The sequence below is a fragment of the Anser anser genome, assembly GCF_964211835.1.
Source record: "Anser anser genome assembly, chromosome: 3".
Classification (NCBI taxonomy): Eukaryota; Metazoa; Chordata; class Aves; order Anseriformes; family Anatidae; genus Anser; species Anser anser.
Window position 1 is genome coordinate 122,426,060 of NC_139722.1, and position 24,952 is coordinate 122,451,011.

The following is a 24,952-nucleotide window of genomic DNA, read 5'->3' on the forward strand; positions in this document are numbered from 1 at the left end:
AAAGTCCTATAATGAAATGAAAGTAAATAAAGCTTAAGGAAGGAAACTCCAGGAAATAATGACCGAGGAAGAGAGAAATCCAAACTCTTTTGTGTGAATGTGGAAATACGCCAGAAAGCATCAGTTTGAATGACTCTTTAAACTTGGGGTTGGTCAATCAAAGACAATCTAAGGCTGAAATTCCTATTTTCCAACTCCTCTTCATCTCGGCACAGCCAACAGAAGGTGCTGCGGTGGGAGGCACTAATTTCCTTCCTCCCCAGATGGCTGCACATGAGCACCCAGGGATGCATATGGCTCTGCTGGCTCCCTGGGCAGGGAGCCCCGATGGTGTCTCTGATTGCCTGTCCGCAGGTCCGCACTGCCACTGCGTCATCAGAGTTAGTCTTTAACAGCGCTAATGAGGAATACGGTCTTGCTAGCTTCCCCAGTGCAGGAGCACCGTATGACTGTTGCAACCGAGAGGGCGCTGGGAGTGTTTGTGTTTCTGTCCTGAATCACAGCGCTAATGTTTGTAGGACGCTGAAACCGACGCATCAATTTATTTTGGTGGAGAGATGAGCAATCACTTGTTTCCTAGGAAACATGGGGCTGTGCATATGCAGCTTCGAATGTGCGCCTTAATGTTTTCCTTCATGTTGATAGAGTAGAAAGTTTGTCCGATGAGATCCGTTATGCTTAAAACAGAAGGGAAAATAAATTTGGAAAGTTGCACTATTTAAAAAAAGAAAAAGTAGCGATACTGCCAGAGTCGTAAGAAAAAGGCAGAAATAATTCAAGAAAATAACAAAAATGTCCTTTCTGTCTCTCTCATCTAGGAATCTCGAGATTTTTATAGTTGTAGAGCCATCTGCTAAGTTTCATTTATTGTGCAACTTTGCTACCTCACCATCATCTGCTCATTAATCTGCCTTTTTTAGGTCTACTTCTGAAATTCTCAACCTCTGAGCATCTGTCAAATAGCTACCATTGCTTTTAAAACAGTGGTATGATGTAGTGTAAAGATTAATATGGTAAATCACCTTGGGTGATGGCAATGTTACTCAGCAAAAGCTTAGCCATTCATAAGATGCTCACCTCAAGCTCGCCACTAAACCACTTCCACCACACCCTAGCTCTTTGTATTTCTGCCTAGAAGAGTAAATAAAACACAATTTGTGGTGATGTGCGCTGGGTTTCAAAAGTTCTTGGGCTGCATGGCAGCATTTGGTACTCCTAGGATTTGAACAGTGTGCTTGGGCAGTGATTGCCAGAAAGGACTGAGGATCATTAGCACAGATCACTGACCCCAGCAGGAGTTTTACCATCGACTCAAATGGCTGAGACTTGGAACGAGGTCAGGGACTTCTGGATGTTGGACCTAGCTTCAATACAGCATTTTCAGACCTGGCTGTTCTGCTGTAGCCTGCACACCCACTGCTGAGATGGGGGGGGGGGGGGAGCCTTAATATCCACATTCTTGATCAATGTAAAGGATTCGCTGTGTCTCGTACTGCATCCTTTAGAGGTAGCAGAATGGCTTGTTCCTCATGTTTATTGCTAACAGTAACAGGAGAGGACTCATCTGGCTGTGGTGTGGGCCTGACAGGTGTGTCTGGGTGCATCTTGTAAGAGTCTGTGCCTTTCCTTTTCCTGCCTTGTTGTTGCAGGAGATCCGATGTGTTACCTGATCGTGCAGTTTGAATTCAAATTCTGGCTGCCTGGGCCCGTCGGAGGTGAGCAGTCTGTGAAGCCCCAGGAACTGAACGAGCAGTGGCTGCCTGTGTTAGTAAATGCTGCTGGCAGCAGGTATTAGCAGGTCGGAGGGACTCCAGTCCTCTCCTGCCAGGTGGCTGCCAGGATGTCATTACCCTGTGTGAAGCTTATGGATGCTTTTGTCGTTCCTGCCCTGAGGTTCCCTGATGTGTTTTTTCAGGCATTGATTTCGTTTTGCCTGCTTTAGGTAAATCTTGGTAGCAGCGGATGATTCAGCTCAAGAATTGTTTTCTTTGGGGACTAATCATTCTGTCCTGATCCACACTCCTAAATTTAGAGGTTAATCTCTACAGGCTTCTTCTGGGGGAGGCTGAAGCTTCCACTCTGAAACCTCCCGTGAAAGGACTAACCCTAGGCATTTTGAATCACACTTTGAGTCTTTTTCTCTCTTGATTATGTATGGGACTAAGGAGACTGTATTTCTAATTTAGGCAGTTACAGATGAGGTACCACAAGATGGATGAGCTGATCTAATAGCCTGCTGATACTTCCTGGCCATGTGTTCCTGCTGTTTCTCTTGCTTCAGCTTGGGTGCTTGTGCTAAAATGGGAGCAAACTACACCAAGCAAAGCAAATGCAGCAAAGGCAACCTGAGCCGTCTGGCTAGGATGAACACGGGGACCAGACCCTATGGCAGAAAGAGGGTCCCGCTGTAGGGTGGCAGTGCTCACCTGACTGGGATCCTTGGTATGCTCCTGGTGTAGGACATCGCCCTTAACTGAGAGTAAAAATTGTCGAATGCTGGTATTGCTGTGACTTTCCTCAGTCCTTTTGACAGCAGCAGCACTGCTGTTTGGTGCTGTGCTCCTGACCCTCCCAGGGACCTGTAATTGTGCAGACTGTCAAGGGGCCAGAAGAATTGGATCAGCCAGCAGTGCTGCTGGGCTAGGATCACGGATGCGTCCCTACTGCAGGAATGCACTTGAATTACTGGGGGAAATGGCCAAAAATGCAGAATTCCCCTTTTTTTGGAGATGATTTCTACTCCTCCCACACTGAAAGACACCTCAGAGGCCAATTACATGTGCTGCCTCTCTGAGAGAGGAGTCCTGTCCACCAGTAGCTAACCCCGTACAATCATCTTGACGATACTTATTGTCTGTTTAAAAGCCAGTAATAATTGTAGAGTTAATAAACCTAAAGCCCCTCAAAGTAAGCTTGAAGAAATGCTTCTCGTCTGATCCTTAGGGATGTGACCTCTGCAGCAGAACGGACAGAGCTGTACCTCTTACCTGGCGTGTCCCTCCAGGAACAATAATTCATAGTGGTACAAGTAGAAAAGTAGAAATTTCTGCTGAGAAGAAAATACTTTCTGTTGGGTAGAAGCATCTCCACTTTCTCACAGCAGTACTCTGACTCACAGGTTTCCACATCTTGAGTCTGGCGTGGCTGGTGTGATGAGGGAGTTGAGACCTGGGCTATTGTCAGTACGTTGGGAGTAGAGCCTCCAAGCAGCAGCACAAGTTCTCTTCATTCTAAGAAGCAATTTAGCGTATTCCATGCCTGTTTGTGATGGATGAATTGGAGGAGCAAACTGTGAGGGGAAGCGCATTTGAAACAGGACAATGAATAATGAAGTGATGACCTTAGCCTTGAGGTCTAAAATGAGAGCTCTGCGTTGGGCCAGAAAGGGAAAGTCCGAACTCTGCAATTAACATTTCAGGCTTGAGTCAGGGCTTCTGAAGGTTACCTTCTTGTGTGACCAAACTGGTGCACGTGCGTATGGCTCAGCAGGGAATGAATCGCACTATGGATTAATTCTGGGCCGTGCGGTCGGATTTTAACAAATCCGCCCAGTCCCATGCTGTGGAATGTGTGGACAAGGTTCAAGTTTGCACTGATGGAAGTGGAAGCCTGTTGCTACACTGAGTTCAGTTTGTTTTCACATGTGGTGTGTTGTCTATCTGGTATGTCTGTTTTATTTATAGCTGTATAAATATATTAAAGAAAAGCTAGTTGACAATTTTCACATCAATATTGTGTTTTCAACAGAAAATGGCTTTTTAGTCAGCAGAGGCTTCTGGCGCGGTTTTATCGTTTTGATCTAAAATGTTTGGTTTTAATGAAATATTGGGAAATGAAGACATGGAGTTGTGTTTTTCCTGAAAAATCATGAAGAACTTGATGCATTTGTTAACAAATCTTTTTTTGTTAAAAATATTTTGAGTGAAAGTATATTGCAGCTGGCTGAAGCATTATGTATGCATAATAAATGTGTTAAATTTTCTCAGCTGAGACCCTGGAAAGGAACTTCTTTGTGGGTCGTAGGGAAAACTGGGTTTGTATAGGGTGGCTTTTGTTTTATTTTTTATTTTTTCCCTCTTGTTTAGGGATTAAAAAAATAAACACAGGTAAATTTGCCAATGTTTTCATTAGATTTGGCAGCTTTTCTTTGAAACCCTGAATTCCAAGCGGTGTTCCCTGTTTGCTTAGAGAAAGCAGGGGGCCCACTTCACAGTGTTTGCTCTGAGGTTGGTGCACTGACAGGCAGGCATTTGTCCACATTTTTTTATTATTAACTAGAATAAGCAGTTTAATAACTGGGATTAAACCATCAGATCATGACAGAGTAGCATTAGCTGCGGGAACCAAGTTGGAAAGGATTCCAGATGTGATTAGATGAATACCTGTCCTTTAGGGGAAATAGTTAAGTGGGCCTCTGTTTTTATTGGTAAGGTAAATGTTTCTTGGGCCATTCTAGGCAGGTATCCCGAGTTCTCATTTTCACAATGATGTTGCAAATCCCTGGTGCCAAGGAATAGATTGTCTTCTAGACCTGAGCCAAAATCGTCTCCCTGATGAAAATCAATGATTTTGCCAGAACACACAAGATTCTGCTATTGCCTCGAATCATTTTCCTTTTTTGTTATAAATGCAAAGGAGCACTTATAGCACAGCAGGAGATGAATATTTCCTTTGTGGAGGGGAGAAAAAGGGAGGAGAGTAGGGAAAAGCTGTGGTGAGAGAGCTCAGCTGCATCCCAATTCAGGGGCGAGTTATCTTCCCACTGAAACAAATTGCAAAACTTCTACAGATTTCACCAGGATCAAAAGTGATCTTAAAGTTATGCTCCCTCCTTCCAATATAAGTAAAGAGATGTTTAAGTGTGTTCTACATGATTGAGTTTGTAGCATATTGCAAACAGATATATGTTCGGTGGGATGAGAGACTGTATGAAAAATCAAAGTATAAAAATGATTTTTGGACAAAAGTATGTTTTCTATCAGTCTCTTTAGAAACCAAAGTAATGTAATAACCTTCTTGTTTAACTGCAATACAGAAGTTCATTTTGTTAGAAGCTGGCAAATTCTACCTTGTTCTTTTGGGATCAGTGCTGAGAATGAATATTTTTCCATTATTAACCACTTCGGGCTGTCTTTGCAGAAGTATCTAGGTGCCAAAGTAACTGTGCAAATCTGGCCCTGGAGCACTACAATCAACTCCCCCCAAATACTACACTGAAATACTGTTCCAGTCTGTGTGATGGGAGATGTATTGCACAAAAAGCCCTCACAAATCTATCTGTAAACAGCTCTACTGTCTGCCTAGTCACTATATAAGAAAAATGAAATGGACATAGGGTACAAAGTTAATATTGGTGAAGAAATAAAATGTCGAGTATATAATCGCCTTAACCTTTCCTTTCTGATCAGTCTTGAGCACTCAGGCTAATAGTGCAAATGTGCTCTGCCTTACAAGGTGTTTAAGCATCAGCATAAGGCTTTGAGGGAGCAATTGAAAAGATGACTCTTGTGTCCAGATGAGCTTAACTAAGTCTTCCAGAAACAACCAAAACTGGCAATCTGGACCTTTTAAATTTCGTTATTGATTTGCTCTCCTCCACTTAGAGGTTATGTTGGTGTAACTTAGTCTAGTGTACCTGGAGGAACACACAAGAGAACACGGAGGACAGAGAATGGTGAAAGCTTTGATAGCTTCAGTGTTAGCCTGTTTCAGGGAATGCTCTGCTTGCTTTGCTGGCAGTTTGGCTGTGTAAAAGACACCAAACCTTCGCTTCCTTTCCCCTGTGGTGTGTGGTTTCTGCTTGCTGCAGAAATACTCAGTGAAACTTGGAGGCTCCACAGCATGGTATCAAGGTGTTCTTCCCTAAGAGAAGTGTATAGGTCTGGAAGAGCCAAAGGAAGAAATCCTGCTACATGCTGAGGTTTACAAGTTTCTCTCTGACCTAAGCTGAAGTTCGTCTGCATTTGTTGCAAGTTCTGCATTTATCTGTGACCTGATCCAAAGCTTACTGAAGTCAGTCTTCACATGAACCTTGATGGGCTTTTGATGAGCACTCATAGAAAATTTGTTTTGGCTTCTGTTATTGAGAGATTTGCCTGGCTGACATGAGATTAAACGAGGTCACGGAAGGCGCTTTATTTCTGTCACCTACGGGGGAAACAATATAGAATTTTTCTTGAACTTCTCAACCCTCATTTCTGAAATCCTTCTCTACCACACAGCAGAGTGTCTGGCTGTTTTCCCAAACTCAGAGTAACTCTCCGCTAATGCAAAGCACAAGATCCGCTTAGTTAAGCGGGTGGAGGAGGTTTGCCCACTGGCGATAACAAAAGGAGGAGTGTGGCTCAGAAGGAGAGAGCTGTCTTGGCAGACGGTAGGTGTTCAGTAAAATGGAAAGAAAGCGAGATGCAGCAATATTCAGCTTGACTGCCTTTCAAAATGTCCATGACCCTTTTGGGAGAGGGACTTTCCCTGAGAAATCCCCTCTGCAGCTCTTTCAAAATGCACTAAAAATGCACTCTTTGTTGCCACAAGTTGTCTGAGAGCATTTCGACAACATGCAGGGTATTGCAGAGATGAACCTGGTCCAGGTAAACTGAGGGCCCCCACGTGCTGAAAAAGGTATTTTTACAGGGGGAGAGGTCAGCGACTTGGGGTTGAAAGAAGTGGCACAGCACGACAAAGTGTCCCCAAGATGGGTCTGACAGCCCTCTGCTTGGACCTCATACAGCAGTTTCTGTTGCAAATATAGGGCAGCGTTTCTGAAGCTGTTAACCCGCATTTGATGTCCCAAATGCAAAATTAGTTTTGGAAGAAGTGTACAAGCTACAGATAATGCATTTTTAGTTTAGTGAAGAATAAGTAGATTTAAAAAAAAAGAATAGACAAGTATTTCAGTCTTCTCTTGAATGCCCCTAGGCATTGCAGAAGACTAAGTGGCTCTGATAAAAAGTGAGATCATGACAGTAATGAGGTAATCCTTTTTTTCCTGTCTTTCTTTGTATTTCTACTGCTTCCAAAACAAATATTTAAGTTAAAAAAGCAAGCAAAAAAACCCATCCCAGGCCTATAGGTGAAGTAGTCCTTAATATTTTTATTACTGCTCTAAGTAACAGTTTTCCCCACACCTGTGGCTTTAATGGGGCTTGAAAAAAATGTAGGAAAATATCAATATGTTTCTCAGGCTGAATAAAAGCATTTTGTTTTTTTGAAATTGGTCTGCAGCCTGTTGAAGTTGCTGAGCCCTTCCAGTGGGTTTTGGAACAGACCCCAAGTTTCTTAACTTTGGGGAGGAGGGTTCGGGGAGGGGGACCACAGATGTGTGTGGGTGCTTCATGATTGAGTTTTGGAGGGGCTTTTGCAAGAGCAGACTACAGGAGAGCCCTTGCAGAGAGGATGTACTTTTGCTCCCCGCTTACCGTAAATTTGAGGTAGGAGCAGCTGCGAAGGAAACGCAGCAGGAAAACCCAAGTGAGGGAGTGTCTTTGACCTCTTCTGCTGCTTTGTAACCCCCCAACCCACCCCCTTTCGCCCCCGGAGACACACAGGCTTCCTGAGGTGATGGATGACTGAGAGCAAGAGGGACTTGAGCGTGGCTGATGTGATACTTTTACTTGGGAAGTTGCTTTAAAGAGGAACTCAAACTAATGATTTAGAAAATGCAGTTTTCAAGTCTGGGGATTTTTTTTTTTAATTTTTTAATTAAGTGTCATGTGCTTTTCTTCTGACTGTACCTTACTTGGCAGAAAAAAAGGAACAACCAGCCTTTTTCTTCTTGTATATGTCCTGAATTACATTATATAAGCAGCTGCTGACAATAATTGATGGAGATAAATCAGTCAACCTGTGATGACTTAGAAACAGAAGTAAAAAGGCATTCCTTATTTTAATGGCTTTGTCCTTAAAACCTTAGGTATGATTTTTTTCTACCAGCTGCAATCAATATAGATGCTTTTGTCTCAAAACAGAGATCCAAGTACCAAATTGTTGAACAGATTTCTCCTTTGAAAATGCCACTGTCACTTCAAAATGCCATGTGTACAATGCAGCTGTCTGACTTCTCAGGATTACAAAGAAGCAAGACCACGTGAAGCCTATAAACAAGCTTGTAACTCAATGTGTAAAATTTCAATGTTTATTTCGAATGTTTTGAGACTCTCCTTTGCTGTAAAGTTGTGTGTTTGCTTGCAAAAACTCCTACCCTTCAAATGATCATATTGAATTTTGTAGCTTTTGTCATCACTTCTGTTCACACACTCTTCCACAAGTCTGAATAATGCAGTATGTTTTTAGTGTCAAATTTGTTCTTGCTTTTCAGTTTTTTCTTCTTTCTTCAGTTTTTTCTTCTTTCCCCACCACACAGTTGTATTTTTTCCACCTCTTTTTAGTCCCTCCTAGCAAGTCTTTTTTTTCCTTTCTTAATTTTAAACCATCTCACATTCAGAACTGCCACTGAGATGCATGCTTTTAACACATTCTTGTTATCGTTTAAAACAATCTTTTCATGGCTAATTCAGTAAGGGGGAGGAAGTGACCGGCTGCTGTTGGTGTTGATGAATATGATGACTGTATCAGTTTGTCATCTGGCATTACCATTGTCCTCTTCTTCAGCTGGTGTTCATTTGAGTTTATGATCTTACAGAAGTATCAATATGTGATGCTTTTACTCAAGTTTGGCCAAAAGACATCTTTCAATAGAATAATAAATTCTCTTTGTTTCAGCTCTGTGTATATTACAACACCAGCTTGTGATATTGTGATGAAAATTCTGTAGTCCAAACAGATTTGGTTCAGATCAGTGATTGTGCAGCAAATCTCCAAGGAATATTTATGAACAGATGACACCCTTACCAGAACCAGATCGGCACATGAGAAGGCCTTTTGCTCCTGGAGGTGCTGTTTTTATAGAGTGCGATGTAGATGTGTTTAACACTCATATCCTCTAGTCAGCAGGAGTTAGATTTTCAGAGGATCAGAGCCTTGGTCACTGTATTTCCCAACAAACATAGCACAGTACGTGTGTCTTCTCTTTAAGCTGGAGTTGACCTTCCAACTTTAACTGGGGCGGTTTTGAGAGGTACTAGACAGCTGCTATATTGCAAACCAGAGCTGGCTGCCCTCTTCAAAGTCTTGGCAATGTAGCCCAATGCTTTTAGAGAGGGAAGCGCAAAGGATAGTCCTTAGTGTAGCACAAGAAATGATCAGCAGGAATCTTATCGTTAATTGATTTTTTTCTTTCTCTCTCAGGTCTTAGATGCCCTTGCTAGAAAAAAAGAACTCTGAGAACTACCATCTTCCTTGCTTTGCATTTTGGATTTTCCAATTGCTGCTGCTGACAAGATGAACATCTCTACTCTGACATGGCCAGTGCTAACTCTGGAAAGGTATGTTTGCCACTTTTTTATGTTCAATATATCCTTAGCCAGGCTGTGGCCCTGTGGATGAAGCAATGGAGAAGCAAAGAATAATTACTACTGTGCATGATGATGAGATGCTGCAGAGGATCTTCACAGGCCTTATGTTTAGGTGTTACATATGCAAGTAAGTTGCTGGGATCTGTGTGACCAAGGGAGTATGGGAGAGTTTCATATGTGTGGCAGTTCAGAGTGTAATTATAAACTTAGCTGCCAAGCGTGGTGCTTCTTGGTGAATAAAAACCAGGTCCTCTGCGTAATGTGTTAAGTCTCAAACTTTGCCCGGGATGCAAGGCTTCAAGGATATTTAACATGCAGCTTTACAGTGTGGTTAGCTAAACCATGCCTACCTTTGTAGGTTATTTCCAGAAAGACTTTTCGGTCGTCAGTAAACTTTAACTGCTGCAATTGTCTGTGTCCTTCTGTTGCATCTTGCAAATGGGAAGGACTTTAGAGTGACCACTGCTGTTTACCTGGCTTTGTGGCACTGATGAGACCCAGAAAGAGCGCTCTGAGCACTGCTGCAGCTATGGATTACTTCATTTCCTTCTTGTGTAAGTTCAAAACTGGTCTTTGCTTTGATCAGAATTTTGGGGAGGGGACAAAATAAACAATGTTGGACTTGATGAGGCTTTACTTTCTAAAGCATATGTAAGTGTAGTAAACATAAATCGCTCATAAAAATGTTTCACTATGGGAAACATTTTTTTTTCAATAACATTGGCTTATCTGCTTTCAAATAGAGACTAAAGACTAAAGAAAGGGCTTGGAGGAGGGCAAAGATATGGCGCTGCTGAGAGATCTGTAATTTGCAAGCAGGGTGTATGGCTGGTAGCTGTTTCTTCTCGCAGCTGAGAATGCTCATCTCGCCGTGTGCGCCAAGCGGAATGCAGTGCAGCTCCCTTCTGGGCCATGCTTCTATGGGGTGGAAGAGCAGAAAGGTTGGTGGTTCGAGCATGGCCGGTGTTAGTCCAGACAGCCCCTGGAGAAGTGGGGTGAGGAGCCTGAGCCTGTGAGAGGTGCTTCCTGGCTGCCCTCAAAGGATCTCTGCTTGTGTCAGGGCCTGTCCATTCTTGGGAAGGTAGGAAAAAAATAAAAAAATTCAATCACTTCATGAAGCTGAGGAAAAGCAAACTGTGTCGTGCAAGGTATCTTAAACGAAAGTAGGCTAAAGTCAGCTTCTGGAAGTAAAATAAAAAGCACGCAGCAAAGGCATTTTAGAAGCTACTTGGTTCCTTCTGCACTGAACGATGGTAGCTCTTTTCTGACTTTATGGACATGTTTTTTGTAGGTACAGTCTTCACAGGCAAATAAAACATGGAAAGGTGATACAAGGTTGAGAGTTTATGTGGTCAAAAGCTTGCCACGGGCTGTATAGAATGTCAATTTATTACTATGTCGAGCGTTTTAATATGGAGCTATATAGAGTGTCTACTTTTGTTTACTGCCAAACGTCGTTTGTTTTATAAATCTGAGGAAAGCTCTTGCAAATATCTATGAGGTCAGAGCATTTACATAGGCAGGTCTGCAGCTTACCTCATGTAGTAACTCTTGTATTTTATACTGAAATATAAAATAGATTCCTTCCAGTTAAAAGGAGCAGATAAAAATGAAAAACTTCTAGTTCATTAGTTTTCAGCCAAGTTGAGTAATTACAGTGTAAACAGGTGAAATACCATATGTGACTTCACTTTTTGTTTATAATTCTAAAGAGTTTACACACTTTCAAGAAAGATTTACATGAAGAACACAGATAAGTAAATAAATGGAGTGAGTATATGATTAATGATTTTAAAATAGTAAATGCTTCCAATTTGTAACATTCTTGAAATAGGTTGGCCATGCAGGCTGTGTTTTTCTTCCTGCTTTACAAGGCTGTCTGTGTTTTGTTTATTTACTGTACAAATTTTACGTTCAATGCCTCCTTTTCTGTTTAATGCACAGGAGAATGTTGGTCACTGGCAAGATCATTAAATTGTATTAATACATGTTTAATTAAATCCTTATAACAAAATATATATGATAAATTACTCTATGTGTAATTAAAAGGAACGAACAAGTTGAATAATGACAAAACAGGAGAATGAAATTACATTTGTGAGATCAAACATAATGCTAAGAAAAGGACCTAACATGGGCATACAACTTCAGTTTTCTGAGCTACTGCAGGCCACAATTAACAATGCAACAGATTCATCCTGTGACCAAGAGTGTGTTTACTAGTGCTTAATATTGTCAGCTTGCTGCCGTCTTCATCTGTTGCTGCTCATCTTTTACTATGTCCAGAGCAGTGGAAAAAGTATTATATCTACCTGTTGTTGCTTCTGTAGGTTATAACCTTGACAGCTATTCAGTGACTGTAAGGAGTTGGTAATGGGACAGTTCCCATGGTACGGAGTGAGAGAAGTTGCTTTCTGGGAAATAAGGAGAATAAGGAGTCCATAAAAGAGTACTTGCTGTTATTATTCCTGTAGTCAGTGACCACACCAGGAAAGTCTTCAATCTTTGCACAAAGTGGTGTTTTTGGCCGTGTAACGAAATCCTGGTTCTGCAGGGGACAAAAGCCCCATGTGCATGTTAAAAAAAAAAAATGCTCCGGTGCTCTCCTGATCATTGGTCTACAAACAGGAATGTAGAATTGCCTCTTTGGTTTGAGTGAACTGCAGGAGCTCATCTCATGGCTGTTTCAAGCAAGGCAATGGAAACCGTGACTCCACTAGAAGTGGTTAAATGCAGGTAAATGGAGTGGCTAAAGAATACTTTAGATACACAGGGAGTGAGTAGATCAAGATTGAAGGGAAAGGTCCTTTCTAACAACATTCAGTATCAGCAGCACAGTGGTCGCTGTTTCAAGTTGAATGGGGCATGTTCAGAACTACAGCTGGGTAGAACTTCTAACAGGAAACTGTTGGGGCTTCTCAAATGCATCAGTGCAAGCTCGGTTACAGGCTGGCTTACAAACAGATCAATATTCCTGTGTTCTCACTGAAATTTGAGAAATCCCAAGATTTTTAGTGCTGGTTTGATGTCCCTAGTGAAGTGCTCCCAACTGTGTGAAATAATATTTTGTTCCAAAACGTTCAATTAGAAAGAGTAGCTCAGGAAGAAGCAGTTTTGTAGGAGTCTTATTTTAATAAACCCAGAACAATGTCAGAGGTCTTGATTCATTCAGACAAACAAGAACAGGATTTTCTTCAAACAAAAACCAAGTGTATGTTCTAAATGAGTGTTTACTGTGTATAAATCTCTAATTAGAAATGTCCTGCACTGTGTGTGGATCAATGCAGGCTTTTAGTCACTTAGTTCCACTGTACCTATTGTCTTTCACTTTTAAAAAGCAAATGAATAAAAATCCATGGGTCATAACCACTGCTGGCACTGCAGTGGGACCTCTGTCCTGTCCCTGCCAAGAGGGAAGCTCATGTCTGAGAAATCCATGTTTTTACTCTGTGCCTTATTTTTCTTCACTTTATAAAGGAAATGATGGTATTGAGGTGTTTTGATAGCAAGGGAGAAGGAAGCTTAGCGTATAAGCTGTTTTTCATAATTATAGAATAGTCTGCCTTAATACCAGCTCAAATGCTGCATCGGAATGACTCAACCTCTAACATAACCTGCATAATATTACTTATATGGTGAAATTAAGTGGTTTTGATTCTATGACTCAGTTGCAGTAAGTCTATATGGGGAAAAAGAGTCTTAAGATAGTGATGGGCATGATTCAGAACTCTGAATCCCTGTTTAGGGAGAATGTGTTTTGTTTGGTTAAGCTGGCACAAAAAGAGGATTCTACTTGAATATTCCTGTGACCTCTTCTACCCAAATCCTTCAGCATTTAGACACAAACTTCAAACTTAACTAAACCCTCTCAGATGTGGGTGGGGTTATTTTGATGTCTAATATAGCCCCCCCCCCCCCTTGAAAAAACAATCCTACAACAATAACAACAACAAAAAACACTCTAATCTGAACACTGAGTCATTTTGAGTCTTGGATTCATCTCTCCATAGAAAGGTGCGAGCCATAAAGCCCAGATTAAGGGGCTTGAAATGTCTTTTAGAGCTGTGCTGTGTTTGGCAATTGGTGTTCCTTTGGGGTTGACAGAATTTCTTTGGCAGTTAAGTTTTTACACCCTGAGTTTTGCTCTGAGATTCAGGTTCAAATAAATCTGAAATGTGGAACAGAATTCAGTCCAAGAGAGCAAGTTTCCCATGGTTTCTGTCTGAAACAATAAATCCTTCCTTGGAGAGAGAAGGGCAAACCTCCACCTTGGTTCATCCAGAAGAATTGCAGATGCTTTTATGAGCCTGGGTTTAATTTGGGGTTAGTAAGAAAGCCCTTTCCCATTCTTCAACTCCTGTTTCAACTCCAGGGTATAACCCTGAGTTAATGATTTTTTAATTTTATTTTTTACTCCCATTTTCAGCATAGGCAGGATTTCCCACCCTGAAGTTCAGCCTGTTTCTGTATATTATCCTTGTTGGCCAAAGCTAGTAGGTATTTTTAGTGAACCACATTGATTTCGAAACCTCAGGTTTTCATGCTATTCCTGTTGACTCTATTACAACTGGAAGCCTATTAGCTATTCAATGCACTAATGACCTGGTAGATGACAAAATTAAACTGAGGGCATATAATTTCCAGGGTCTTATTTCTGCTTTTTTTTAACAAAGACTTTTGACTGCCTTGCAAAATTCACATGCCTGCTTCCCCAGCGCTCCTTGTACCATCTGTATGCACAGCACATAGCGTACCTTTGGATTTTTTTTTTTAAAAGATTGTTCTGCTCTCTAACCTGCAGCCTGCTGTACCACGTAAACTGGAGAAAAACGTCTGTCTAATCGATCCTTATTTAATAAACAGTGTTATCAATGCCTTCGAGACAGCTGTACAGTGTGTGACGCGGGGACATCAGGACACTTGCTGGCTTGCGTTAATTGGCATGGCAACGTAGCTTTTTGGCCTGGCACGCCAGATCGAAAATTGAATTTACAAAATCAAACTGTAGTTATCTGCATTCCTTGATGTCCTCCCAGGTGAGCTACTGGGCTTCATGCTAATAACTTCTAAAGCAAGCAAACTTTAGCTAATTATGTGCTAGTTTATTCTCCCTTGCTAAATTTTGGCAGGTTGCTTCTGTAAATTATGAAAAATAAATGTGAAATATGCAGATGTCTTTTGTTTGAAGCAGATGTTTGGTCCGCCTTGCCAGAATCTAATCAGCTGTTTCCCCTGAGTTGTTTTTTTTTCTTTCCCCCCACCCCCAATGTTGTCCAAGAGCTTTTTGAAAACACGCAGGGTTGGGGGAATGTAGAACAATAGGACACTTCTTTATTTGCCAGCTACCAAACTTCAGCGTAACTCGGGGTGGATTTTAGGCTGTTGACTTCTCTGGCTAAAGCCACAGCAGATGCTGGCAGAGGGCCCAGAAGGCACGATTCTGTCTGAGGATGGGCAGAATGCAAATGCAACCTTGCCTGTGGCAGGGGAGGTGGCAGCGAGTTGGGAGGGAGCCAGCAAGAGCTGGCTTTGAAGTCCTGGTGGTACTGTGCAGCCGAGCCCCGCAACTTGTGCGCTTCCCCTGTGGGGAGCCTCGCAGATGGGGGAGCTGTGGCTCTCCAGGAGCCCAGGGCAGCTGTGGAAAAGGCAAGGCAGGTGGCAGGGTCTGCATCCTTCCTCTTGCCCCAAATCACCCCCGTCCTGCAGCACGACATGTTGCCTGCAGCACGAAGTGGATGGAGGTCCAAGTGGCTGGTGTTGCACCCTGCGCTGCTGGCTCACCGAGCAGGGGAGCTGCAGCACTCACTGCCGTCTCCTCCAGCCCTACCCTGCAGCACGGGGTCTGAACCCACCCTATTTGCTGTAGCTGCCTGGTTTTAAGGGCTTCTGAAAGACGAAGCCCTCTCTGGAAGAGTCTGCTCCGTGCTGTACGTTGTGTTTTGCTCTTGCCCTGCTGCGTAGCGTGGCTTGCAGTCTATAGCTGCACTGATGGAGCAGCTGCGGCTCCCTTGCCATGGCAGTGTACCCTCCCAAGAAGCATTTCTGTCTCAACAGCAGCAGTTACTACAGTTAGAAACCAACAAAATGTGTGGAAAAGGGTCCAGATGAAGATCCCCAGAACCTCAATGACCATCCTCCCTGTCGTTACAGCTCCAGCAGGCTCATCAGAAGTTCAATAATAAGAACAGTAATTATTTTTTTTAACACAGTGACAGCACCTGCATTACACTTTCCATTTAAGACTTTCACAGCACTTGACTGTGCATGGATTTAAACTTCCAGCACTCCTACAGGGTAAGTATCATTATCCCTGCTTTGCTGACAGGGAAAACAGGCTAAGTGATTTTTTTTTTCCCTTTCTTTTCAAAAGGAGAAAAGACGTCTTTTGTGTTTAAAAGACTTTACTGGGGGTTAGCATCTAGGTTTTGTTAGTCTGTGTCATACTGGAAGCATTTTTCCAACTTCATGGGGGCTCCTGTTGTAGGTCACTAGAGAGGGAGATATTCATACTACACAGTGTTGGTGTTTAGCTCTGGGTATATCAAAGCACTTCATTTTGGGGTGAATTGGCTAATGGATTCCAGGACCTGTGCTCTGAAGTTAGGTGTTTAAAGCTGGGTAGGATAGAGAACACCTGCCTGAATTGATAGCAACTGAGCATCTCTGGAAATCAAGAGCTTCAGAGAGGTGGGCAACTTCCAAGTGATTTGTACTTCTGTTCTATGGTACTACTTATTTTTATCATGGCTGAAGCACAAATCAAGAGCCTGTTGTGATAGGTGCTTTGGAAGCAATTAAAATGAATAGTCCTTACCCTAGGGACACAGGTTTTGAGACTGTGGTGAGATGCTCTTTACTTGTAAATAGATTGCTGGAGGGAAGGATAATTCAGCAGTCTAAGACTGCTAGGGAATTTTTTTTACAGTAAAACTGAAGAGAGAAAGAACAACTACCCATTTTTTTTGCAGTTCTCTACATTTAGGGTTAAAAAAAATCAATTTTTGGTCCCTACTACAGCATTTGTTTAATCTGACTGCATCACCAAGGAGTATTTTTTTTAAATGAAGCCTTGTAAGGCACTATGAATATATAGCCCTTTGATTATTCAAAAAAAAAATGTACAAATCAAAATAAATTTGCCTGAGCAATTTAAAATAATTAACCTTTGACAAACCTCCCTCTCTGGTAATGGAATAGTAACTATATGAATAAAAGATAAGTCGTGACATTCAATGAATTACAATATTCATCCCATAAATTACAGGATAAGATAGCAGTATGTTCTACACTTTTTGTAACTGTAAAATGTCCTGAAGAATAGCCCCCTGTGCCCCTCAGGTTCATTTTCAGCTTAACTACCATATTTATTTTGTTCTGTTTCTTTGAGGTGTTCAGTACATTTTGTATGGAAAAGTACCCGAGTGATGCTGAGCTCCCACAGCATCCGTACAGGCTGCGACCCAGGCCTTCCTTCCCTGCTCAGAAAGAGTCTTTGCCATAACGGGAAACCCATGCTACAAAGGGATTCTCCAGAACTGTAACAATAAGTGCAAATTATGATCCTGGGAGTCTCCTGCTATATAACCAAGTACAATGCCAATAAACCAGGGGTGTAAACCACATGAGCATATGGACAAAATATGGTCTGAATGGCATGATTATGTTTCTCAGGCCATAATGAATTCATCCCAAGGTGCAACTGTACATCTGTTGTTATAGTGTTCATGATAGCAAACACTACAGTTAAGGTTGCAGTTTAAGTCAAATTATAGCCACCTGTTTCCATTCACTAACAACTTTCTTAAAAATGATTCCTTCTGGACTGATTCACATCAGTCCTAAAATGGTCATTCACTTAGTTATTTAGGGGGAAAATCTGCTTGATTTATAGAGTAGGCAAGCTGAAAGATCCACCACTGCCCCCCACCCCACTGAATCAGTTCTCACCAATATATTTCCTTACAAATAAATCAAACCATCTGGCTCTTAGAGGACTGATCTAATGTGCGTTGAGTTTTTTAGTGAAGAGTGGATTGGGCTTTTTGCAACTCACTTTGTGGTTGCAAGCCTGGTGTAATGTTGTGCAGAAACAGATCAGAATACTGCATGTGAAGCTTTAGCTACCTAGAAGCTAGGTGTCTTGTTGAAACTAGTTTCAAACTTCTCATTATGCAGTTGATGAATGTGGCTTACAGGAGGCAATTCATCCCATCATTCTTTAGTTGGGATAAATGCAAACCACTGTCTTTAGAGAGGAAAGCTAGGATGCTTGAATCTTGACAGGTGGTACCATGGAAGATATATTTCTTTCCTAAAGTTTGGCACCCACCTGGGAGGAATGTGATATGAAAGAGACTTTTAAAACATGGCAAAAGAAGAAAATCTGATTTCAGGTCTACACACATGATGTTCTCTTTCAGTGACCATCTTAAACTATTTTAATGCAGAAGTCAGCTTTCCAAATGTGAATTCCAAGTTAAGATATGCAAATGCATCGAGTCTCCTGCTGATACTAGCTTGTCTGTACATTGTACATTTTGAAGTATGTTTAATTACTCTTGATGCAAAAGAGTTGCTGTAGGAGTTTGTCAAAGAGAGCTGAAGATGTTGACTCTTTTGTGATTAGGTTTGCAATGTTAGCAGTTGGCCTAATCTGTATCAGTATGAGGCTACATTATCGTAGAATCACAGGATGGTTTGGGCTGGAAGGGACCTCAAAGGCCATCCAGTTTCAACCCCCTGCCATGGGCAGGGACACCTCTCACCAGACCAGGTTGCTCAAAGCCACCCCTGGTGATGGGGCATCTACAAGCTTCTGTGGGCAGCCTGTGCCAGTGCCTCACCACCCTCGTAGGATGCACTTGCCCTGAATAAAGGGAAAGTCCTTCAACAGCAAGGGATGCCGGCTACATGTAGAACACTTTGAAATGTCAGTGAGTCTGAAAGTGATAGATTACTATTAAGCAACATTTCTCAAGCTACTTCATTTTTTGTAAGTCTACATCTGTTATTGAATGTCCTCCGTAGTGCCTTCACCTGAAGGAAGTAAACGTGACCATGATTTCAAGGTTTTGTTTTTTCAGTTCTATATATTGCTCCTTGAAATTAGGACTTGCATAGCCCCTTTGTTCATTTGCTGTACCATCAGCATATTTTCTACCAAGCTCCAGTTCTCTTGGGTGGGACAGAAGAAGATGCTGGCAAGATGGGCAGATGGATGGCAAGCTGCCACTCAGCCTCGAGCTTGCAGTCCACATTTACCTAGACCCAGAGGGCTAAGCATGGCATGATTCGGAGCCTAAAAGAGGAAGTCAACTTTCAGTGACTCATCTCTAATAACTCTTTTCTTTACCTTTGTTAAAAGGTACCTTAGTTAAGCCTGTTTTATCACAGTTATAAAGATGCATTGATATAATTATGTAGTAATTGCAGCAAATTATCAAGATGAAATCATTAAAGCAGCTTTTTGCATTAGTGCTGCTAAGTTAGGTGTCTCTTTATGTTTGGGAGGGAAGAATAGAGGAATTTTCTAGAAGCTTCCATCTTGCTAAAAATAAAGGAAGACTGTACTCTGCTCCTGCTGCTTACTGACGCTGTCAAGAGTAATGTGAATGAAATGGAACCAAAGCAGAGAAAAGTGTGTTCTGGCCTGAACTCTAACTGGATAGCATTACAGCCCACTTTATCAGGCTCTCAGTTATGAAATGGCCTTTTTTCTTGAACTTGCAGGCAGAGAAAATGGCTTACTTCACTGAATAAGGATACTTTTATGCTTCCTGTTTGGCCATTCACAAGGAAAATGTTATTTACATTGGTGAATTCATGGGGGAGATGTGAAATCTGCCATTCTCTTTTCTTTCCTCATGTCAGTCTTGTGTGGATATTTTTGTTTTCTATTGATGATGTAAGAAGAAAGAAGGGGCAGTATTGCTTCAATCTGTCCCTCCTAATCAGATTTTTTTTCATAGGCACAGAGTCCAGATAGTCTACTGGTAGCAATGATATACTTGATTTCCAAGATTTGGTTTGTAACAAGATATCAGTAATGATGCAACTTGTGCTTTTCCATTTGTGTTTACTTCTGTGCATATTTATTCATGTTTTCAAGGCAAAACTTAGTAGTGGCTCACTCAGGGGATTGGTAATTGGATATAGAGCCTTTCACCTCTAGGTCAGTGGTTCAGATTTGTTACAGGTCAGTACTGCCTGGGAGTTGTTACCATGTGACAGCTGCTCAGTGGCCTTTATGAAATGAGTTGGTGGTCCCAGCTCATTTCCTTGAGAGCAGGTGTCTTCAGCACCGATCAAACTTGAGGGCGGCAATGCAAAACCCATTGTTGGTGGAAAAGAGGAATTGCACTTGGGTATAATGCTCAGAGCCACACTTTGTAATTTGTATGAACTTGGAAAAAAATGCACGGGAGTAAATATACATCTTTAGATCCTCAGCTGGTGTAGATTTGGCACAGATCCATTAAGTGTGGGTGCAGCGATTATCACCAGCTGAGCATCCCCAGACAAATGTAAATCTCCAAACAAAAAATGTTTCCAACATTAAAACAGAGTTCAGTGTGGGAAATATGTATTAGTAAGCCAAAGGCTACTGATGTTACAATAATATTTTAATTAGCTAAAGACCAAAATTATAAATTCGAGTACTTTAAAATCACATTTAAAACAAATCCAGGCTTGCTGAAATTTGGAATAACATTAATTCTACCTTGTGATGCCCTGAGATAACCATACAATTATGGTTAATGCATTTTATGGTTTGTTGTCCCAAAGGAGATGAAATTGGATTTCAAAGATACATTAGTGTCCAACTTTTAATGACTCTGTGCTTTTAACGGCTTTGCCTGTGCTTCTGCCTAAACTTCCAGGGCAACAAAGCCAGGCAGGCAATTCTGAACCTCTGAGGTGTGGTGATAGCAGGAGTAACGTCTTGTACCAAGGGAGCTCCCTAACACTAGGGGAGCGTAAATGTCTCATAGCAGTTACTTAAGAAAAACTTCTTACAGTTGAATAGTAGTTCGGTTATCTCTGATATGATGAAAGTCTTATTTAAGAGGAGCCTCAGTCTTGTCTGATAGTGTCTAACAGGAAGATAAGAGAACCATTTGCTCTAGGAAAAAAACAGCTTCTGTTATGCTGAGATTTTACTGTAGTGTTTAAAGCCTGAGTTATTCTAGTAATGATATCAGTTGGAACAATAAAAAGGCACAGGGTGTCTAACTTTGTCTCAAAAATGGGCTTAAAGTAAAATATTTATAAACTCTCAGAAAAGTAATTCTGTGCTTTAAAGAGCAAATGATGTGTTTGGAGAAGATGCGTTACAGAAAAGCTGAAATTCCTTGAAATGCAGACTTCAGCCTTAATTACAGAGCAGTGTCTAGCACTTCCATTGCTTTAGGCTTAAAAATGATGGAGACGGACGAGTAGCCTCTTCTCAATAATTGCTTTCCTTAATAATGTGTATCTTATGCTTCCTTTCTTTAAACCCACTCACTATTGGTATGTCTAGCATAATTTAAATAGCAGACTAGCTGACTGGCTGTGGCTATTCCTTACCTCAAAGTTGTCAGATGAGGGGAAGAAAAGGCAAACAAGGAAGAAGTATAGAGGAGAGGGAAGGACTGGAGGACTTGCCAGGTAAATTTAGATGAAAATTAATAAAGAAAGAAAAAGACAGTGTCTTAATCCTAGTCTGACTGCCAGATTCCTTCAAGAACTTGCTCTTTGTGTCATTCATTGCTTAGTAGTAATTCTGTTTATTTTCTCCTTTAAGTCTGACATACAACCACTGTCTAGGATCAATGCAATGGGATTATTAGTGACATGATGATACAAATACAGTATCCGAAGTCTTTTGTTTTGAAAGGATCATTTATGTGTTTACAAACAATGGAGGAGGTGGGATTCAGCTAAAGATTATTCTAATTATCAAAAAAGAAGGCAAACATTGCTTGTGCAAATACTCCTGCATCTAGATTTAATAAACCAAGGCTCTGGAAGAAGGGCAGCTAAGACTTCCAGCTGCCTCCTTTCTTTCTTGCTGAAGCTTGGAGGTAGAAGGGCATAGCTAAGTGTACCTTATTCAGTCACCCAGAAAAAGACACCATTTGAATGCACTCTCTGAATAGAAGGCGCAGTGATAATAGCAACGTCACACAACAGAATGGCTACTGCCAAATCGCTTTAGCCTTTCTGCATGATCATCAGGACCAGCAATCTGTTAACTAGCCCATTCCCTAGTTTTTGTTTCAGCAGCATGCTTTAATTTGAGATTACTGTTAAACCTAAAAAGAAACAGTTCTTGAGAGAGAGTTTAAAGGGGGGAGAAAAATCAACAAAAGAAATCTCAGAATCCAAAAGAGCCAAATATTGGAAGGTGAAGGGAAGATTAAAAAGAAATTGCCTGTTACAGAACTTCATTAAAGTCATTTATTACCTTTGTAATGCCTAACAGTCTGCTGGCTCCAGAATTTTTTCATATAGGGGGGTGGATAAGGGAGCGTTTCACTTTCATTTGCATTCTTGATCCCTGCTGCTCTGTTTATAGCGTCGATGCTATTCATACAGTCTTTGCAATATTAATTTTTAATTTATGATGCTCATTAGGAGACACTTAAAACAGAACAATTATCATTTATCTTGATATATTATTTACTAAGACTTGCTGTCATGGTTAGGGACTTGTGATTAGTGGGAGGGGAATAAAAAAACAGCTTGGAAAGGTGCTTGGCTGAAGGGATTGGGGCTTAGGAAACATTGTCACCACCGAAGGCCTGAAGTTCTGATGTCTAAGCAAAAGACTTGCAGCACCTAATCAAAACTCGGGAGGAACCTTCAGAGATGAGCCTGGGACAGTGCTTAATGAACCTGCAGGATAATATTAATGAAACTCACTCGTAAACCACAAGCTCATCAATTATTTATCCTGCTATCGTCCTGGTACTTTACTGCCTTCCCTTTTTGTCTCAACGTGATTACGTTTTTTTATTCCCTGTACCCTCATTTTCCTTTTTGTGCATTTGCTGACGTGTACCCCTGGTAACATTTCCTCCCAGAGAAACTGTTTCTCAAGGCAGCCACACAGTATCCACAGGAACAAGAAGGGTAAAGTGCGCTCTTTGAGGCATTTGGATGAATGTGCCAGGTTTATTAAGTCTTAATAAATCAAATCACTGATATGACAGCCCTGGATAACCTGATTTGCTAAAGGCCACCATATTGGAAACTCAGAATCATCTTTGCATTTCTTGATTAATTTGTAGTGTTTAGTAAGTTACTGTGATGTGCTGTCTATATAGAAGTGTGTATGGCAACACAACTTCTAATAACATGACCAAGTATGAATACATAGGGGTGGGGGTGCCCTGGTGCCCTTCTTTTCTCCCCTTGCCCCCTCAGTTGTTCCTCAAACAAGACATCTCAGAAGCCCTGCATTAGCCTCTGAGTTTCTGGAGCTGTTTATCGTCTACTCCTATGCAGGAGAGAAGGCAAATGGGTTGTTTTGTAGTTTGGTAATGGTGGCTCTGCATCTGAAACAAATTGTTTTATTTTTAGCTGCTTTGTTTTATTTAGTTATTTTTAGACTTCCTGAAAGAGGTTTCTGTTTGTTTTCTGTTTGACATCAAAGCAGGAACAACAAATTATTAATTTTGTTACCTATTCCCTGGACACTTGGCTTTCAATTTTTTGAACCATTGCACAGCAGCAGTGGAACTGTATGCACAAGACCTCCAGGTCTGATACCATCATACGCCTTTGAGTCACACGCACCATTCTCTGCCTCTGTTCTGTTGAAAACCTTGACACTGCAACTAATCTTAAAGGCAACCACTGTATTGATAAACTATATTTTCTGGGGGGAAAAGAGAGGGAAGGAGCTATAAACTCTGTGCTTCAGTAATTCTGGCATTTTCTTTTTTTTTCACTTTCTGTATTTTGCAAGCCTATGGTTGTAATATATTTATCCTGAAAGGAGGGGGGAGAAAAAAACAAACAAACAAAAAAAAACCCTGCCTGGTGTTATGGGAAAACTGACACAGTAATCTGTGGTGACTTTTTCAAAGTAGTGTAATGAAGACAATGCACAGTGACACAGCTTGTGTTTATGCTTTGTAGCACTCTTCATCTCCAGGCCAGTTTAAAAACCTTAGCAGATTGATCTTCATAGAACCCCCTGTGAGCGAGGTATGTAGGCATTGTTAGGCTCTTTGTTATGTTGTATCAGAACTTCATTAGGCCCTTCATTTTGCAAATGTAAAAGGCATAGGAGGAAGTATTCAGCACACAAATCAATTGCTTACATTATTTTGCACCCTGTTATAGACTTAGATCTTCTTGTCATTATGCAGTGCTTTCTTTACAACTCCCTCCCCCTCCCCAGCAAGACCAGGTCTGGCTAGTGCTGTAAATAATAGGTGGTGCTTGCAATTAGTCATGTGTTAAAGCCAAGCAAATTTATCTGACAATATTTTTCCTTATTGATAAAACATCCCTGAAGAGTTCCCTATTTGTTATGTTCTGTGAATTCATCTAGGTAGGATTTTGAAAACCGTTAGTGAGACCTGGCAGTGTAAATCCCATGCTCTGATGTGACATAAGCACTCAGAACTGTAGCCTGACCCATGTCTGTGGAAGCTGCTACATTTACATGTCAAACCGCAACCCTACAGAGGAGCTAGCTTGCTTCCTGGAAACCCTATAGTTGTGTTAGTGTGGCATGCTCCTGGGCTCACTGTGACGGAGCAGGGGGGACGAGCAGACTTGCAGCGTTACGCTGATAGAGTGATAAATTGAGGGTTCCTCACTGCCCTGCGCTGCTTTTTGTAAGCCAGGACTCAGACAACCCTTTTGAAAATAAGGGTTGGATTCGGATCACTAAGACACTTCGGCTGCTTCTACCCATTCTAGCTTGTTATATAAGGTTTCATTCATCACCTCTAAATAACATTTTTTGGATTAGTCTTACATTTTTCCAACCAAATCCTACCTTTGCTACTCCGATAATTTAATGTTGGAGTTGCAATTTACTATAAACCTTCTTAGCAGGCAGGTAATCAACTTAACGGAGCTTATTGCACAAGCAGCTGTTCAGCAATCTAATATTATTATTTTTTTTTACCTGTTATTTGCAGCTGCAGAACAGGATAAATCCACATTAGTTCCAGTCTCTGCCTGACAAACAATCTCATCTCTGCTATGTTCTAATTTTCGGTAACTTTCAAGAGCTGGGTTCTGCAAACTATGAAATGCATAAATTGAACACAATACTTTTGAATGAAACATGCCTGCCTAGTTTCCCTGGTCGTTTACATGCCGAAGTATTAGCATTTATATGGTGCATTAGGTTTTTTCTTCTTTGTTGAAAGGGTTCACCTAGTCAAGTTAGTGGTTAACAGAATTGCTCGTGTTCCTAACACGATAAGAAGAATCACCCCAGGTCTTCATAACATTTCAAACGCGGCACAGCAACAAGCTGAGATGAATCGGCACGTTCCTTCTGGAGAGGGTGTGCATCGTAAGCCACTGTA

The 24,952-nt window shown here is 41.4% G+C and overlaps 1 protein-coding gene across 1 annotated transcript in view; it reads left to right on the forward strand.

Annotated features, from left to right (window-relative positions):
• Positions 1-24,952, forward strand: part of LOC310896204 (uncharacterized protein) — a 417,164-nt gene that overhangs the window by 213,211 nt on the left and 179,001 nt on the right. The window contains exon 6 of the mRNA XM_083828233.1: positions 9,247-9,383. The gene's annotated coding sequence lies outside the window, so the exon portion shown is untranslated. The remainder of the gene's footprint in view (positions 1-9,246; positions 9,384-24,952) is intronic.